Genomic DNA, 19,460 nt, shown 5'->3' on the forward strand with positions numbered 1-19,460 from the left:
CAGAGCACTCGATAGTCGACCATTAGGGTCCGGGTTTGTTACGGAAGTCACTATACCAGTCACCATGATCACCCAGGACACACATTGTGAGCAGGTTATTTTTTCGATTATTGAGTCTCCTGCTTTCCCTGTGGTATTAGGTATCCCTTGGCTAGCACTCCACAACCCCCACCTTCTCATGGCCGCAGAGGGCTCTCACGGGGTGGCCGCGAGAGTGTCAGGGTAGGTGTCTAGATGATTCCGTTGGTGCAACCACGGTGGAATGTCCAGACAGTACCTCCACCGTGCGCATTCCCCCCGAATACCTCGATTCAGCGCATACGTTTTCAAAGACGCGTGCGACTAAATTACCACCTCATCGGGCGGGGGATTGCGTGATAAACCTTCGGGTTTACTGTACCTCCCAGCAGTCATGTGTACCCCCTGTCGAAGGGGGTATATACGTCCCTCCACTTCACCCGCCTCCTCAAGTTTCTTCTTTGTGAAGAAGAAAGACCGCGGTCTGCGACCGTGCATTGATTATCGATCACTGAACAAGGAGACGATTAGATTTAGTTATCCTCTCCCCCTCATTCCTTCAGTGATTGAGTCAAAGCATGGGGCGCGCTTCTTCAATTAGCTAGATCTCAGGAGTGCATACACCCTGGTGCGTGTTCGGGAGGGGGACGAGTGGAAGACAGCATTCAGCACAACCACAGGGCATTATGAACACCTGGTGATGCCCTACGGTTTGATGAATGCTCCATCCGTCTTCCAGTCCCTTTGTGAACAAGGTGTTTCGGGACATGCTTGGTCGTGGTGTGGTGGTCTACATCGATGACATCCTGGTGTATTCCATTACTGCGCTGAGCATGTGTCCCTGGTTTGCAAAGTGGTGTCCCGACTGTTGGAATATGACCTTCATGCCAACGCAGAGAAATTTATGTTTTTCCAGCAGTCCGTCTCCTTCCTCGGATACCGAATTACCACCTCAGTTGTGGAGATGGAGGGAGATCGCATTTAAGCCGTGAGTAATTGGCCGACTCCAACCACGGTTAAGGAGGTGCAGCACTTCCTTGGCTTTGCCAACTACTATCGGATGTTTATCCAGGGCTTTGGCAAGGTTGCAGCTCTCATTACATCCCTGTTGAAGGATGGGCCGTCCTGGCTCCGCTGGTCTGCTGAGGCTGACCTGGCCTTCAGGAGACTGCGGGGTCTGTTCACCTCAGATCCGGTACTGGCCCACCCGATCCATCACTACCGTTCGTAGTGGAGGTGGATGCATCCGAGATAGGGATAGGCGCTGTCCTGTCCCAATGCTCGGGTACACCACTCAAGCTCCGCCCCTGTGCTTTTTTCTCTAAGAAGCTCAGCCCGACGGAGCAGAACTACAACGTTGGTGATCGGGAGCTGTTGGCTGTTGTCCGAGCTTTGACCGTGTGGAGGCATTGGCTCGAAGGGGCGAAACACCCTTTCCTCATCTAGACGGACCACCGTAACCTGGAGGACATCCGGGAAGCGAGGAGGCTGAATCCTCGCCAGGCAAGGTGGGCCCTATTCTTCACCCGGTTTGATTTTACACTGTCATACATTCCGGGTACGAAGAACGTGAAGGCAGACGCACTGTCCCGGCTGTATGACACAGAGGAGAGGCCCAGAGACAACACCCCCATACTCCCGGCCTCCTGCATTGTGGCGCCGGTAGTATGGGCGATGGATGCGGATATAGAGCAGACATTACGCACAGATCCATCTCCACCGCAGTGTCCAGCTGGGCTGTGGTACGTGCCGGCTCTTATCCGAGATCGTCTGATCTTCTGGGCACACACGTCACCCTCCTCTGGTCACCCAGGTATCGGTCGTACAGTGCGCTGCTTGATCGGAAAGTACTGGTGGCCTACCTTGGCTAAGGACGTGAGGGTGTACGTCTCCTCCTGCTCGGTGTGACCCCAGAGTAAGGCACCTAGACACATCCCAGCAGGTAAGCTACAACCTTTACCATTTCCACAACGACCATGGTCTCACCTTAGTATTGATTTTTTGACTGATCTTCCCCTCTCCCAAGGTAACACCACCATCCTGGTGGTTGTGGACTGCTTCTCCAAGTCCTGCCGCCTTCTTCCTCTGCCCGGTCTCCCCACGGCCCTGCAGACTGCGGAGGCCCTGTTTACTCACGTCTTCTGGCAATACGGGGTGCCAGAGGATATAGTGTCCGACCGAGGTCCCCAGTTCACGTCCAAGGTTTGGAAGGCATTCATGGAACGTCTGGGGGTCTCGGTCAGCCTGACCTCTGGGTTCCACCCTGAGTCAAATGGGCAGGTGGAACGGGTAAATCAGGATGTGGGTAGGTTCCTGCGGTGCCACTGCCAGGACCGGCCGGGGGAGTGGTCGGTGTTCTTGCCATGGGCAGAATATGCCCAGAACTCTCTCCGCCACTCCTCTACTAACCTAAAACCATTCCAATGTATTTTAGGTTACCAACCGGTTCTGGCACCGTGGCACCAGAGCCAGACCGAGGCTCCTGCGGTGGATGACTGGTTTCGGCGCGTGGAGGAGATGTGGGACGCTGCCCACGTTCACCTCCAGCGCGCCGTGCATCGTCAGAAGGCCAACGATGACCGTCACCGCAGTGAGGCCCCGGTCTTCATACCGGGGGATCGGGTCTGGCTCTCGACCCGGAATCTGCCCCTCCGCCTGCCCTGCCGGAAGCTGAACCTGCGGTTTGTGGGGCCGTTCAAAGTCCTGAGGAGAATCAACGAGGTCACGTATAGGTTATTACTTCCCCCTGATTGTTGTATTAACCCCTCGTTTCATGTGTCTCTCCTCAGGCCGGTGGTAGCTGGTCCGCTCCAGGAGTCTGAAGTGCGGGAGGTTCCTCCACCTCCTCTGGACATCGAGGGGGCCCCGGCGTACTCTGTCCACTCCATCCTGGATTCGAGGTGTCAGGTGGGGGGCCTTCAGTACCTCGTGGAGTGGGACGGGGTACGGTCCGGAGGAACGGTGCTGGGTCCCGGTGAGGGATATCCTCGATCCCTCCCTGTTGCGGGATTTCCACCGTCGCCATCCGGCTCGCCCTGCTCCGCATCCTCCTGGCCGTCCCAGAGACCGGGGTCGGTGCGCTGTTGGAGCTGCGCGTCAAGGGGAGTGGGTACTGTCACGACCTCGGCCGAGGCTGCCTCCCCTCCTTGTTCGGGCAGGCTTCGGCGTTCGTCGTCATCGGCTTACTAACCACTGCCGCCCCAATCATCATCACATTTGTCTTGTCAATCACACACACCTGGTTCTAATACCCTCATTAGTCAGTATATAAGTGTTCCCTCTGCCCACTTGTCCTTGTGGGTGATTGTTAGTTGTGAGAGTAGTATAGCTCGGTGGAGCTAATCGTACATTTTGTTGCCAGGCTAGATTTTCCCCTGTGCCTATGTATTATTGGATTCTACCGTTACAGTGTATTTGCCAGGGATTAGAGTTTCCCCTGTGCCTGTTTTGTTGATCGCTATTTGAGCGCATTTGTGTGTCAACTAAGGAATAAACTCTGTGTTCGGTGATTACCTCCTGCGCCTGACTCCTTTCATTACACTCATCAAATCAGGACAGTAAGAGGGACATAAATTAGGTTACTTACCTTGTGTCTTCCAACGCCCCTAGGATAATATACATTTGCTGAAGCATTATGACAACTCAGTGACACAATGGTAGAGATTAAATGAGCTGGACATGGGTAATTGATAAGTCATTGTCTCAACGCAGCCTTCTAATGCTGAGAAAGGATCCAGGAACCCAATTGATTTGGGTGGATCCCATCCTCCTTATAATACGAGCTTTGTTTCCAGAAGTTATCGAAATTGTCAATAAATGTTACACCAACAGAGCTGCAATAGTCTCGTGGCCAGTTATGGAGGGCAAAAAGTCTGCTGAACCATTCAATGCTATGATTTAGGGAGGGCAGAGGGCCAGATATTATGGGGCATTTGTTGGTGTCAAGTAGAGACCCAATCAGTTCTTTTAAATCCATCTTCAGCTGTTCTGAGCTGCCCTTCATAATGTCATTTGACCCCACATGAACCATGACAGTATCAGCCCCTGGTGACTGACTCACAGCCTCGGGAAGCAACCTGGTGATATCCTGAACTTTTGTCCCAGGAAAACACAAAGTCTTTGCCCCAGGTACAGATACATGCCTCACCATCTAACTCCCTATCACAGTCTCCGGAATGAACCGGCCTCTGCCGTGTCTCGAAGCAGATTGCGAGGCCAGAGCCACAGAACTCACCAGAGAAGAGGGCTGCTGAGACGTCAGCTGCGTGCAGGCCACAACAGCCAAAGGGACAGAGCTCTGATCCAGAGAGCACGGCCCAGCGGAGGGGGGCAGCGGTGGTCCAGGCTATGCCCAGGCAGTTGATTGACTAGGACAGGGAGAGGTAGATGGAGGGGCATCCACACCCATGGAGGGAACACCCAAGCTCCCGGCAGAAGACAGCTGGTACAGGGGCTCAACACGATTTGAAAGTCTTAAGTCCAGACCCAGGGGAAGAAGGCAGGTGCGCCGAGAACGATTCTTCTCCTTCTTTTTGGTTCCAACACGCATCCATTTACGCTCACCTGGAGTCGAACAATGAGCAGTCATTTTCTGGTTCAAGCTAGTAGAGGGGTGCAGTGGCGAAAATTGATCAAAGTCCAGGAAGGTCCCATTATGATCTTCTTGGATGTTTTGATAGGAAGCTTTTAATGATGCCGATAGTCTCATGGAATTCTTATTCAGTTCATGGCACTTGGTCAAATGTTTTATTTCTTCATGATTAGTAATTATCATTTCTTTAGCTGCATCAAGTTCAATACATTTTTCACAAATGAAGGTATCCATCGGACCTTTCCTCGTGACAACAACAAACATGTCGCAGATTATACATTTAATAGCACGCGAGTCCCCAGCAGATTCAAAATGAATTTTCACTGCTGCACGCCGACAGTCCAAGAGAATAAACATTTCCCGGCTCCACCGGGGACTTAGATGCTCCCTCCATGGCCACGGACGCCCCCACCAGCCCCCCACACAACTGTGTTGTTGTCTGTCTCTCATTGAATGTGAAGAGTGAGAGAGAAGCGCAGGGGGGCGGGTGATGTCTGGGTCGGTTGTCAGTGGCAGGTCGCCGGCTGTTCCTGGCTACAAACCGGCCCGGCTGCATGTTAGTGTTCGGTGTAGCCTCTCAGAGCTGTGTCAGGCGTGTCCCCAGTGTCTGTAGTCCCCAGTGTCTGTAGTCCCCAGTGTCTGTAGTCCCCAGTGTCTGTAGTCCCCAGTGTCTGTAGTCCCCAGTGTCTGTAGTCCCCAGTGTCTGTAGTCCCCAGTGTCTGTAGTCCCCAGTGTCTGTAGTCCCCAGTGTCTGTAGTCGTGGGGGATGCAAAACATACAATTACAGCATGTACTGGACAACAGTTGAAGTCACACACATCTGCTGGAAATAAGAGCTTTCCTTTAGTAGTTTTATAGAGAGTGTTGTATGAGTTGATCTCTTTGTAGCCTGGCTCAGTTGTTGGTATCCAGGTAATAAAGCGTCCGGGGTGAAAACGTTGAATGAACAAAGTCAAGCGTGGAAAAAAACTAAGACATTGGTAAATGTGTTAAATGCATCATTTTTATTAAACGGTTATTAAAAGTAAAAAAACAAAAGTTTGGCAGGTAGCCAAGTCGCAACAAACAGCAACAAGCAGCACGACAACGTGGAAGAGCATTTTCAGAGCAGGTGTGTCAGTCTTCCAGATTAAATGGTTGTTATGACACTGGGTGTCAAGTAAAGTGTTACCGATTTTCTGTGACTCTTATGTGGTTGGTGTTAAAAATATGTGTTGGTCTGATGTGTTTAATAAGGAGCATACAGACACTGCACTTCATGAATTTATGGCTTTTCAACCTGTACCATATCATGGATTCAGAGCTTTCTATCTAATAGAACACAGAGGGTTTTCTTTAATGGAAGCTTCTCTAATGTTAAACATGTAAAGTGTGGTGTACCACAGGGCAACTCTCTTGGCCCTCTACTCTTTTCAATTTTTCCAATGACGGTTCCATCTCACGGCACAATGCCTCTCCCCATGTGACCTACTTGTTGTGTGTATGTACTGACATGTATGTGGAACTGATAGATGCAAACACACACACACACTACATGTTACTGTATTTAAAAGCACATACATTGTAAAGTATTTTGTCTGTAATGTCTTTTTCTTCATGTGTCGGACCCCAGTAAGGCTAGCTGTCGCCATTGGTGTCGGCTAATGGGGATCCTAATAAAATCAAAACCTGATATATTTAACTCGGACCCAGAGATAGTTTTCCTGGTCCAACTCACATGGTCGGGGTAAACTTCTGGCCCTATTAATAGTAGAAGGTAGAGAAACAGAACATTTGAGCCATATTCAAACCATATTTTGCCTTTACTGCACTCTCAACATTATAATGTGTATGAGTCAGCTATACTATCTGGGATCAGATCGCACTGTTCAATGTAACACTACGGTACCTCTGTCTCTGTGAGGAGTCAGTGGATTGTCTATGCAGGCTGGGACGGATGAGGTAGAACCATGCAGGTACCCAGGAGTGCAGTACACACTCTCTGTGTTCAGATGATGGTGAGTGTGTGTGTTTGTTTGTTTGTTTGAGAGAGAGAGAGAGAGAGAGAGAGAGAGAGAGGGGGGAGAGAGAGAGAGAGAGAGAGAGAGAGAGAGAGAGAGAGAGAGAGAGAGAGAGAGAGAGAGAGAGAGAGGGCGTTATGTCTGCGTCAGGCTAAACCCTCCCTGACAGCTTCTCCTCATTATGCTAGAAAACCCCATGAGAGGGAAAACACAGTTTCTCTCTTCTCCTTCCAATAGAGTAGTGCCAAAATATGCGAGGCTCGCCCATCGGCAAACTAGGTAGGCTCTATAAAGGCCCCTACATACAGTTGAAGTCGGAAGTTTACATACACTTAGGTTGGAGTCTTTAAAACTTGTTTTTCAACCACGCCACAAATTTCTTGTTAACAAACTATAGTTTTGGCAAGTCAGTTAGGACATCTACATTGTGCATGACACAAGTAATTTTTCCAACAATTGTTTACAGACAGATTATTTCACTTATAATTCACAGTATCACAATTCCAGTGGGTCAGAAGTTTACACACATGAAGTTGACTGTGCCTTTAAACAGCTTGGAAAATTCCATAAAATGATGTCATGGTTTAGAAGCTTCTGATAGGCTAATTGACATTATTTGAGTCAATTGGAGGTGTACCTGTGGGAAGCTTGTGGAAGGCTACCCGGAACGTTTGACCCAAGTTAAACAATTTAAAGGCAATGCTACCAAATACTAATTGAGTGTATGTAAACTTCTGACCCACCGGGAATGTGATGAAAGAAATAAAAGCTTAAATAAATCCTTCTCTCTACTATTATTCTGACATTTCACATTCTTAAAATAAAGTGGTGATCCTAACTGACCTAAGACAGAGAATTGTTACTAGGATTAAATGTCAGGAATTGTGAAAAACGGAGTTTGGCTGTGTATGTAAACTTCCGACTTCAACTGTACATACTGTATCCCTGTATCCTTCCTAAGGGCCGACGTCACTGTGCAAAAGCAACTTCAACTCTTTATACCACTCTAAGGCCCCTACATACCGCATATATCCTGCCCAGGGCTTGATGGTTACATTAACATGGCATTTATGATGAAATATCAGCCTCTCATCATTGGTATTTCAGCACGTTAGTTCAGTCCACCTACAGCCTCCACCTCCATTGATCCGAATATCCATCCTGCTTAGCACAAAACAGTTTGTGTGTGTGTGTGTTCATCTCTGCCCCTCTCTCTGTATGTGTGTTTTGTGTTGTGTTGTGTGTGTGTGTGTGTGTGGTTTGGTCCTGGGAGCATCAGTGGACGCAACACACACACACTAGGGAAGATAAATGGGCGTCCATTAAGAGGAGCGTTAGATCTGTTTTACTGACCAGAAGCTGCTGGCAAAATTGGTTTCTCATCGATGTCCTTGGGAGTGTAATCACTTTGACCCCCTAACGGTCTCATCAGCCATCACACACACACAGGGGCAGAGACACACACATACACAGCACACACACACACACACAGAAAGAGACACTGGTAAACACATACAGTCACGTACGCAGGCACACACATACACACAAACAGACACAGCACACACACACACACATTATTTCTCTCTCTCTTTCTTTCTGTGCAGGCAGCTGCATGGGGCTTGAAATAGTTAATTATAAATGGGATCAATCAGCAAGAACAAGAGACGTGTTCTTCTTAGTGATGAGGTGGTAAGGCATGATACAGCATGATTAGGGAAAGGGAATGGAAGATACCTAGTCAGTTGTACAACTGAATGCATTCAACTGAAATGTGTCTTCCACTTTTAACCCAACCCCTCTGAATCAGAGAGGTGCGGGGGGGGCTGCCTTAATCGACGTCCACGTCATCGGACCCGGGGAACAGCGGGTTCACTGCCTTGATCAGGGGCAGAACGGCAGATTTTTACCTTGTCAGCTCGGGGATTCGATACAACAACCTTTCGGTTACTGGCCCAGTGCTCCTACCCGCCAGGCGAACTGCCGATTAAGGCTGCTCAGTCATGGATAATAGATCATACAGGAGCAGATTTCCTGTTTGAGGAAAATAATAGGAGTGGTGTGCATTCTACTGCATGCACACACACACACACACATGCACGCGAGCAAGCACACCCAGCCTGATCACTAGAAATATACTTTGATTTCGGACATTTGAAAAGGTCCTAACAACGTACATTTGTGCCTTCCTCGGCACTGACCATTAAAAAAAAAGTATTGCCCAGCCAGCTACACACACACACACACACACACACCCACTATGAAACTGGATCTTGTCTACACCTACTGGGTTGGTGCATTAGGATGCGTAATGGTAGGCTGGTAACAATGGGATGATATTATGGCATGGTAGTGCACACACACACACCGACTGTACGCACACACACACACACACACACACACACACACACACACACACACACACACACACACACACACACACACACACACACACACACACACACTGTCTCTATTGCCATGGTGTTCTGTGAATGTGTTGGCACTCTGCCCATTATCACAGTGCAGGCCACTAAAAGGCTTGGGACCCCTCTGTGCACCGATATTCTTTATGAATGGATGCAGGAGTAGCTATATTTGGCACATGATTCACAGATACAGAAACAGGTCATAAATCATAAATAGAGAGAAAGAAACTGACAGGGAGACAGGGATGATGAGAGCAGGAAGACTACAGAGAGAGGGGGGGAGAGAGAGAGAGCAAACTAGAATGCTATTTGGCTCTAAACAGAGAGTACACAGTGGCAGAATACCTGACCACTGTGACTGACCCAAACTTAAGGAAAGCTTTGACTATGTACAGACTCAGTGAGCATAGCCTTGCTATTGAGAAACTCCGCCGTAGGCAGACCTGGCTCTCAAGAGAAGACAGGCTATGTGCACACTGCTCACAAAATGAGGTGGAAACTCAGCTGCACTTCCTAACCTCCTGCCAAATGTATGACCATATTAGAGACCCATATTTCCCTCAGATTACACAGATCCACAAAGAATTCGAAAACAAACCCAATTTTGATAAACTCCCTTATCTACTGGGTGAAAAACCACAGTGTGCCATCACAGCAACAAGATTTGTGACCTGTTGCCACAAGAAAAGGGCAACCAGTGACATTTTAAATGTCTTTATTGTTTTGGAACTTCTGAGTGTAATGTTTACTGTTAATATTTATTGTTTATTTCACTTTTGTTTACTATCTACTTCACTTGCTTTGGCAATGTAAACATATGTTTCCCATGCCAATAAAGCCCCTTAAATTGAAATGTAATTGAGAGAGAGAGAGAGAGAGAGAGAGAGAGAGAGAGAGAGAGAGAGAGAGAGAGAGAGAGAGAGAGAGAGAGAGAGAGAGAGAGAGAGAGAGAGAGAGAGAGAGAGAGAGAGAGAGAGAGAGAGAGAGAGAGAGAGAGAGAGAGAGAGAGAAATGTCATGACTCAGGAGTCCCTGGTGTAGTGAAGAAGACAACCTACTATGCTAGCGTGCTACTCTTCCATGGTGTAATAAATGACTGTGATTTTCAGCAGTTCAATTTCCAGGTCAAGGAATCATCGTCTCTCATGAAATGTTCAGGTGGAGGATCTTTAAACCTGTTTGTTCAAGGATGTACTGTAATTGATTTGTCTAATGTTTATTGAGGGAAGAGAATATATTGTACCACATTTATTTCTGAGAAAGGGTACTTGAGGCTAGCTCTCTCATGGACAGTGATATACGTTATCAACATGTTTATATAATCACAGCCCAGACCTGTGTGTGTGTGTGTGTGTGTGTGTGTGTGTGGGGGTGCACATGCTATTACCCCATCCTATTATTTCTCAGGGGAGTTACTCTATCCCCCCTCTCTCTCTCTCTCTCTCTCTCTCTCTCTCTCTCTCTCTCTCTCTGTCTCTCTCTCTCTCTCTCTCTCTCTCTCTCTCTCTCTCTCCCTATCTCTCTCTCTCTCTCTCTCTACCCCTCTCTCCCTCTAACCCTCCCTCCCTCCCTCTCTTTCTGGCCCTCTCTCATTAGACAGAGCTAGTGATCTTTTAATTATCTCGGTACATTAATTAGCCTCATAGACCTGCATCATCCACTACATGACCAAAAGTATGTGGACACCTGCTTGTTGAACATCTCATTCCAAAATCATGGGCATTAAAATGGATTGGTCCACCCTTTGCTGCTATAACACCCTCCACTCTTCTGGGAAAGCTTTCCACTAGATGTTGGAACATTGCTGCGGGGACTTGCTTCCATTCAGCCACAAGAACATTTGTGAGGTCGGTCACTGATGTTGAGTGATTAGTCCTGGCTCGCAGTCGGCCTTCCAATTAATCCCAAAGGTGTTCGATAGGGTTCAGGTAGGGTTCTGTGCAGGCCAGTCAAACCGATCTCGACAAATCATTTCTGTATGGACCTTGCTTTGTGCACGGGGGCATTGTCACGCTGAAACAGGAAAGGGCTTTCCCCAAACTGTTGCCACAAAGTTGAAAGCTAGAATGTCATTGTATGCTGTAGCATTAAGATTTCCCTTCACTGGAACTAAGGTGCCTAGCCCAAACCATGAAAAACAGCCCCAGACCATTATTCCTCCTCCACCAAACTTTACAGTTGGGACTATGCATTAGGGGAGGTAGCGTTCTCCTGACATCCACCAAACTCAGATTCGTCCATCGGACTGCTGATGGTTAAGCATGATTCATCAATCCAGAGAACATGTTTCCACTGCTCCAGAGTGCAATGGCGGCGAGCTTTACACCACTCCAGCCAACGCTTGGCATTGCGCATGGTGATCTTAGCTTCTGTGCGGCTGCTCGGCCATGGAAAACCATTTCATGAAGCTCCTGACAAACAGTTATTGTTCTGACGATGCTTCCAGAGGCAATTTGGAACTCGTTAGTGAGTGTTGCAGCCGAGGACAGACGATTTTAACGTGATATGCGCTTCAGCACTTGGCAGTCACGTTCTGTGAGCTTGTGTGGCTTACCAGTTCACGGCTGAGCCGTTGTTGCTCCTAGACGTTTCTACTTCACAATAACAGCACTTACAGTTGACCGGGGCAGCTCTAGCAGGGCATAAATTTGACAAACTGACTTGTTAAAAAGGTGGCATCGCATGACGGTGCCACGTTGAAAGTCACTGAGCTCTTCAGTAAGGCCATTCTACTGCCAAGGTGTGTGCTCAATTTTATACACCTGTCAGCAACGAATCCACTCATTTGAAGGGGTGTCCACATTCTTTCGTATAAATAGTGTGTGTCACTATGCCAGATTAGCTTTGATCTCAGCCCTACAAGAAAGCGCTGCCCTATAGGACTGGCGGGGTTAGGGACCAGGACCTCTTTCAGGGCAAAACCATCAGCTTGCTTTGCCAATTAAGTGGTGCAACAGCCTCATTATCCCATTACAATAGGTCTACCTTTAAGAATATAGCATGGTCTTCGTCCTGGTCAGGTAAATTGTGTATCAGTTGTGCCAATCGGAGGACTTAACTAAAATGTAGCTAACAAATATCTACCATAAGTGACTCATGAGCCATTAAAATGTAGCTTGTGAAACATCAAATCTGCCCCTCTCGCTGTCTGTGACTTCAGCACCATGGACAGCATCACCGCATTCACATTCGAGAGAGTTCTCCGCAGAAGGCAATTGTACAATTTCATAGCATGACATTGCAAAACAAGTCACGTTTTCACTTCCGCAATGTCCTCTAGAAGTTATTTAGAATACTAATCCCCAAGAGGGCCAGCCATAGCCTCTCCTAGTACGGAAATGTGGCCTATAATGCACTTTTTCTAATAATGAGAATCATGACGACTGGTATTTGACTACAACAACAAAAACTCGATGATTTTGACATTCATTAGGCTTGCTAAGCCTTAGGACCAAACTTCCCTTCCCTTCGTCGTCCTACCTACGTCTTTAAATGGCGTGTTTTGCAAAGTGAGTAGAGGGCGGTACGGTGATTCTCGTGTGTGAGAATCCAGTGCGAGCCCATCAGTTGCGCTGAGTAGAGCGAGCAGAGCGGCGCTGTAGAGAAGCGCGTTCACAGAGAGAGAGAGCCAGCGAGAGAGAGAGAGAGAGAGAGAGAGAGAGAGAGAGAGAGAGAGAGAGAGAGAGAGAGAGAGAGAGAGAGAGAGAGAGAGAGAGAGAGAGAGATATTTAGCCATTCCGGGGACAGAGAGAGAGAGGACTGCCATTCTGTTCAGCACTACACTACCGGGCGCTTCACTGGTAATAACGTTCTCATCACCTTACCATCATCATCACGAGCATATACTGGATGTACTAAAACCAAACGGTGTTTTGCTGTATATGGGACTTTATTTGGGATTATTGGGATATTGTTTGGACCTTTTTACAGTAATAAAGGTAAGAATAGCTATTATTTTTATTTTATTTTAATAATAATATTCTCTGTTTTACTGAGTGTAGCCTGTAAAACGACTCCAGTATTCTACAACAGTGTTGGAGTGATTTTGAATTCTTCAAAAGGTTATCTTTGGATGAGGAGATACAGTGAGGCACATTCATTTTGCGTCGGCCAGTTTTGGGGATATTTTAGACTGGTGTGGAATTTTAGGACGGCTGGACGATTGTTTGGAGAAGAAGAGCTCTCCTTAACAACAAACAAAGTAAGTAACTTATATGGCCTTTGAAACAAGCAATTTGTGGATAAGGTCAAGGCATAATTACTAGGCTACACATATAGCTCGTCGTGTTGAGGAGGGAAACGCATGCATGGCAAAGTTTCAGTTCATTAAATGCTATATAAATGCGCTCACACATTGTATGGAGCATTCTGGGACTAGTCATCTGAATACAAGGATGGGAAAAACGCCATAATATGAACTATTTCGACGAATTCATCAACTTGTAATTACACAATGTTCCAAAAAAACGAAGGAACGAGCCCAAATCCTCTAACAAATCATTGTTGGTCACATCCTCCAGACTGCCCTCGTGCGTGGAGCAGGAGATGAGCGCGAGGAGGAGAGAGCGTCACGAAGTAGGCTACCTTCACTCTCAGTTGATACAAGTCTTTCTCGGCCCCATGGTTGAAAATATTATATTTTGAATGATTGGAATAGTTTATGTAGGTTTATTGCAACTGATATAGTCTTACAATTCAACGTTACTTCAGTTGATGAAGATCAATGTTCTGGTAAACGCGGGCATGTGACCGGGCCCTCTGAGTTGGCTGTTCTATGTAAGGATTCATATTTCTATTTCAAGGACAACCCTTCAAATTCGAGTTTTAAACATGTGGGTTAAGGCACACGGTCAGAAGTCGCCTATAGGCCTATATTATATTCGAAATAGCTAAACCCTATAAGAGTAACACTATGAGCGCTAATTCATAAATCACATTATTTTCTATAGGTAATGACAGAAAACTCCATAGCTGAAAAGTCTGCTTGACTTGTAGGGCATTTCGAAACAGCAGAGTGCATGTTAAAGACTGGCGGGATTTGATGTCAAATTAAACCGTCCCCCTCAATGAGATTCCCCTCAATAAGACAGAATCTCCGTGCTGAGTGAATGTGACAGATAGGGAACGCAGCGGGAGGCAGAGAGAGTGCCCCCTCCCCAACGTAAAAAATGTTTTCACATGAACCTTCCCTTGAACTGTCAAATAAATTGCACACCATCCCCCCTCATAGAATTAACTCAAAATAAAGTTTACAACCATAAATGAGTGCTGAGCTATTAACCAAAATGTCTGTTATTTTTGGGGTTTTAAACAACTAATTGTCTGACATTGGTTCAATTATTTGAATTCCATTTTGTTCAGTTTTTTTTTGTTTTCTGTGCACTCAAGAGTACCACAGTATGAGTCATATTACCCATAAAACCTAGAGGTCAAACAGGGAAATTGTTCCAATCAGGGAAATGGTTGCAATAGTTTTTCCACCATTCATTTTACCCATTGGGGATTTTAGAAACACTTCAAATAAGGGTTGTGTTTCGTGTAGGCTTACCCTGGCATGAGGTTTGATAACCGTGTAAATCTCTCTCGGACAAGGTGACTTTTATCAATATATTCACCTGTCTTTACCCCCCAATATGAATGCTAATTAGTTGCTAATGTAGCTATCATAAAGAACTACAAATGCCATGATGATCTGGACGAGACTGCCGAATTGAGGCAAAGGTAAGAATCTCTGGATGAACTATCTAATGTTAGCTAAATGTAGTAATGAATAAATTGGCTACATTTCTTTAAATGGACAATTCTGTGAACTGTCTTGTGCAAGTTTTAAATTGACACAATACTTGTTAGCAAAGGTGTCAGCTAGAGATGACGTGCAGGAGCTTGCAGGGATTCGTAGTTTTGCATGATGTCTACTTTGATGCTAATTATCATTTTAGAATCTGAGAGTAAATAGTGCTGAATATGTTGATAAAAGTCACCTTGTCCGAAATAGATTTACACAGCCCTTATTTTAAGTGTCTCTAAAATCCCATATGGGAAAAATGAATGGTGGAAAACGATTGGAACCATTTCCCTGTTTGACCGCTAGGTTTTATGGGTATTATGACACCTCCACTGTGGAGCTCTATGGGCACATTGCTCTGCAGTTTATCTAGCGATAAATCAGATAATGCCCGAACTCTAGGATGTAGTAGGGAGTTGTTGTTTCCAACAGGCCAATGTTCTACATAGTTTAGCGCAGAAAACTTGATAAGTAACTACAATGACCACAATCAATTGCGCAGCTACTTGTCCGGTCTGTTTCTATTACGCCTGCTATGAATGCGTGATAAAGAGGGGGTACATAGAAAGCAGTCTCTTGGCGAGGTGGCGAGTATCTCTACCTGAAAAGACATGATCTAAGTGATGGTAGTTGGTATTCAGCAGTCTTAAAAGTAGGCCTTATTTTCTTTGAACTACTAAAATAGTGATTTTGTCAGACAGCATAGGCAGCAATTCTATAGAGATGAGATGATTTGGAATGAAATAATAAAGTCATCAAATAAAACAAGTGTAACATACACAACAACTGAAATATTTTATTAAAGTAAAGTAATGTGAATAACTGATGGTTAATAAGTGATAAGCAGTCATGGACAGTCACTACCATCAGGATACTTTTATTTATTGTTTTATTCTGTGTTGTTACAGAATTCAACCCACATAACACATAGTGCATTTAATGTTTAAAAAATCATGATCATTTCTTTATAATCGAACCGAAACCGAACCGACCTCAAAAAGCACTACTCGTTCAACACTACCACAAATAACAATATCTGTAGCAACCGTGTGTTTACACTGTCGATGCCACACAGGGCTACGGGCCAGAAGGCTGAGGGTTCGCCGGCAACCACAGATGAGCTCTCCATGTCTATTTCATTACACTACGATCAGAGCCGGCTGCAGACAATGATCAACTAGGGGGGAAATCAGATTTTCAACATGTTGATGCCATATATATAATTATATAAAATAATTTTCCACACATACGTAGGTTTCTGTGCCAATGCACACACAACGAATAAACAAAGCGTACCGACTTCGGGCACTTCAATATCATGGTTTGCGTTCTCTACAAACAGAAATACATACCTCCCTTCCTTGCAGGCCTACCCAGTATCAAAGGCTTGGCTTGACAATCACCGAATGTCATTAAACTTTTTGGTGTTTTGTAACAGATGTCTCTTTCCATTCATCAAATGGCCGCTGCACAGCTTGGATTGATTAATTTTCGGGAAAGTATTCAGACCCCTTGACTTTTTCCACATTTTGTTACGTTACAGCCTTACTTTTAAAATTGATGAAATTAATTGTTTTCCCTCATCAATCTACACACAATACCCCATAATGACAAAGCAAAAACAGTTTTGAAATTTTAGCTAATTTATTAAAAATAAACAAATGAAATAAAACATTTACATAAGTATTCAAACCCTTTACTCAGTACTTTGTTGAAGCACCTTTGGCAGTGATTACAGCATTGAGTCTTCTTGGGTATAACGCTACAAGCTTGGCACACCTATAGTTGGGGAGTTTCTCCCATTCTTCTCTGTAGATCCTCTCAAGCTCTGTCAGGTTGGATGGGGAGCGTTGCTGCACAGGTATTTTCAGGTCTCTCTAGAGATGTTCAATCGGGTTCAAGTCCGGGCTCTGGCTGGGCCACTCAAGGACATTCAGAGACTTGTCCCGAAGCCACTCCTGTGTTGTCTTGGCTGTGTGCTTAGGGTCGTTGCCCTGTTGGAAGGTGAATCTTCGCCCCATTCTGAGGTCCTGAGCGCTCTGGAGCAGGTTTTCATTAAGTATCTCTCTGTACTTTGCTCCGTTCATCTTTGCCTTGATCCTGACTAGTCTCCCTGCCACTGAAAAACATCCTCACAGCATGATTCTGCCACCACCGTGCTTCACCGTAGGGATGGTGCCAGGTTACCTCCAGGCGTGACGCTTGGCATTCGGCCAAAGAGTTCAATCTTGGTTTCATCAGAGCAGAGAACCATGTTTCTCATGGTCTGAGAGTCTTTAGGTGCCTTTTGGCAAACTCAAAGCGGGCTGTCATGTGCCTTTTACTGAGGAGTGGCTTCCGTCTGGCCACTCTACCATAAATGTCTGATTGGTTGGGTGCTGCAGAGATGGTTGTCCTTCTGGAAGGTTCTCCCATATCCAAAGAGGAACTCTGAGCTCTTTCAGAGTGACCATCAGGTTCTTGGTCACCTCCCTGACCAAGGTCCTTCTCCCCCGATTGCTCAGTTTGGCCAGGCGGCCAGCTCTAGGAAGAGTCTGGTGGTTCCAAACATCTTCCATTTAAGAATGATGGAGGCCACTATGTTCTTGGGGACCTTCAATGCTGCATAAATGTTTTGGTACCCTTCCCCAGATCTGTACCTCGACACAATCCTGTCTCGGAGCACTACGGACAATTCCTTCGACCTCATTGCTTGGTTTTTTCTCTGACATGCACTGTCAACTGTGGGACCTTATGTAGACAGGTGTGTGCCTTTCCAAATCATGTCCAATCAATTGAATTTACCACAGGTGAACTCCAATCAAGTTGTAGAAACATCTCAAGGATGATCAATGGAAACAGGATGCACCTGAGCTCAATTTCGAGTTGCATAGCAAAGGGTCTGAATACTTATGTAAATAAGATATTAATATTTTTAATAAATGTGCAAATATTTCTAAAACCTGTTTTCACTTCGTCATTATGGGGTATTTTGTGTAGATTGCTGAGGAGAATTATAATTTTTTTGAATAAGGCTGTAACGTAACGAAATGTGGAAAAAGTCAAGGGGTCTGAATACTTTCCGAAGTAGAAATATTTTTGAAAGTGACCAGGATTGCACAAAAAAGTCAGGGACTTATTTCCATGTTGGTCCCTATAAATTAGTACGTAGTGCATATAAAAATAACTTTCCATACACCGAATAAAAATTACAAGTTAAATGGGTTTGCATCTCATTTTCAACTCTTGTCACGATCGTTGAGAGACGGGTCAGACCAAGGTGCAGCGTGGTATGCGAACATGTTTATTGAACAAATAAACACTCACGACAAAACAACGTAACGTGAAGTCCAAGGCTATACACAATACAAGCCAAACACAGGAACAAGATCCCACAACTAAGGAAGGCAAACTGGGCTACCTAAGTATGATCTCCAATCAGAGACAACGAGCGACAGCTGTCTCTGATTGGGAATCACACCCGGCCAAACATAGAAACACAACTCTAGATCCTAAACATAGAAAACATCACAGATTCACACACCCTGACTCCACAAACAAGAGTTCCATACGTCAGGGCGTGACAGTACCCCCCCCCCCAAAGGTGCGGACTCCGACCGCACAAACCTGACCTAACCGGGGAGGGTCCAGGTGGGCATTCCGCCTCGGAGGCGGATCCAGCTCCGGGCGTGACGACCTCTTCCTCTCAGCCTCCACGTTGCGCCCCTGGTCTGGTCTGGACCTCGGCGTGATGCTTCCCCTCTCCTTCCTCCCACGATGCACCAAGCCCTGTCTGGACCCTGGTGTGGGAGACCCCGAACCTGGAGAGGGGCTGACGTCTGGGCCTGGATCGGCAATCCTCCCGCGATGCACCAAGCCCTGTCTGGACCCTGGTGTGGGAGACCCCGAACCTGGAGAGGGGCTGACGTCTGGGTCTGGAATAGAGCCGCTGACCGGAGCTGAACTGGACCCCGGTGGAGCGGACTGCTCTGGCTCCGGAGTGGAACCGCTGACCGGAGCTGGACTAGAAACCGGTGGAGTGGACTGCTCTGGCTCCGGAATGGATCCGCTGACCGGGGCTGGATTGGACACCGGTGGAGCGGACTGCTCTGGCTCCGGTGTGGATCCTCTGACCGGAGATGGACTGCAACCGGTGGAGCGGACTGCTCTGGCTCCGGAATGGATCCGCTGACTGGGGCTGGATTGGACCCCGGTGGAGCGGACTGCTCTGGCTCCGGAGTGGAGCAGCTGACCGGTGCTGTACCAGGCACCGGTGGAACAGGCACGGGCCGTGCCAGACTGGGAACACGCACCACTGGCTTGGTGCGAGGAGCAGGCACGGGCCGGGTCGGAGAGGGAGCATGCACCACTGGTCTGGTGCGAGGAGCAGGAATGGGCCGGGCCGGACTGGAGACACGCACCACAGGTCTGGTGCGAGGAGCAGGAACGGGCCGTACTGGACTGGGAACACACACCACTGACCTGGTGCAGAGAGCAGGCACGGGGCCTACCGGGCTGGCGACACGCACCACTGGCTTGGTGCGGGGAGCAGGTACGGGGCGTACCGGGCTGGTGACACGCACCACTGGTTTGGTGCGAGGAGCAGGATTGGGCCGTACTGGACTGGAAACATGCACCACTAGCCTGGTGCGGGGAGCAGTTACG

At 46.9% G+C, this 19,460-nt stretch overlaps 1 protein-coding gene across 1 annotated transcript in view; it reads left to right on the plus strand.

The window, feature by feature from the left end:
• The first annotated feature begins 13,095 nt into the window (after positions 1 to 13,095).
• The window catches only part of LOC121548505 (neurexin-3b-like), a 518,873-nt gene continuing 512,508 nt past the window's right edge, over positions 13,096 to 19,460 (plus strand). The window contains exon 1 of the mRNA XM_045210142.1: positions 13,096 to 13,232. The gene's annotated coding sequence lies outside the window, so the exon portion shown is untranslated. The remainder of the gene's footprint in view (positions 13,233 to 19,460) is intronic.

Source organism: Coregonus clupeaformis, chromosome 33 (genome assembly GCF_020615455.1).
Source record: "Coregonus clupeaformis isolate EN_2021a chromosome 33, ASM2061545v1, whole genome shotgun sequence".
NCBI classification, from domain to species: Eukaryota; Metazoa; Chordata; class Actinopteri; order Salmoniformes; family Salmonidae; genus Coregonus; species Coregonus clupeaformis.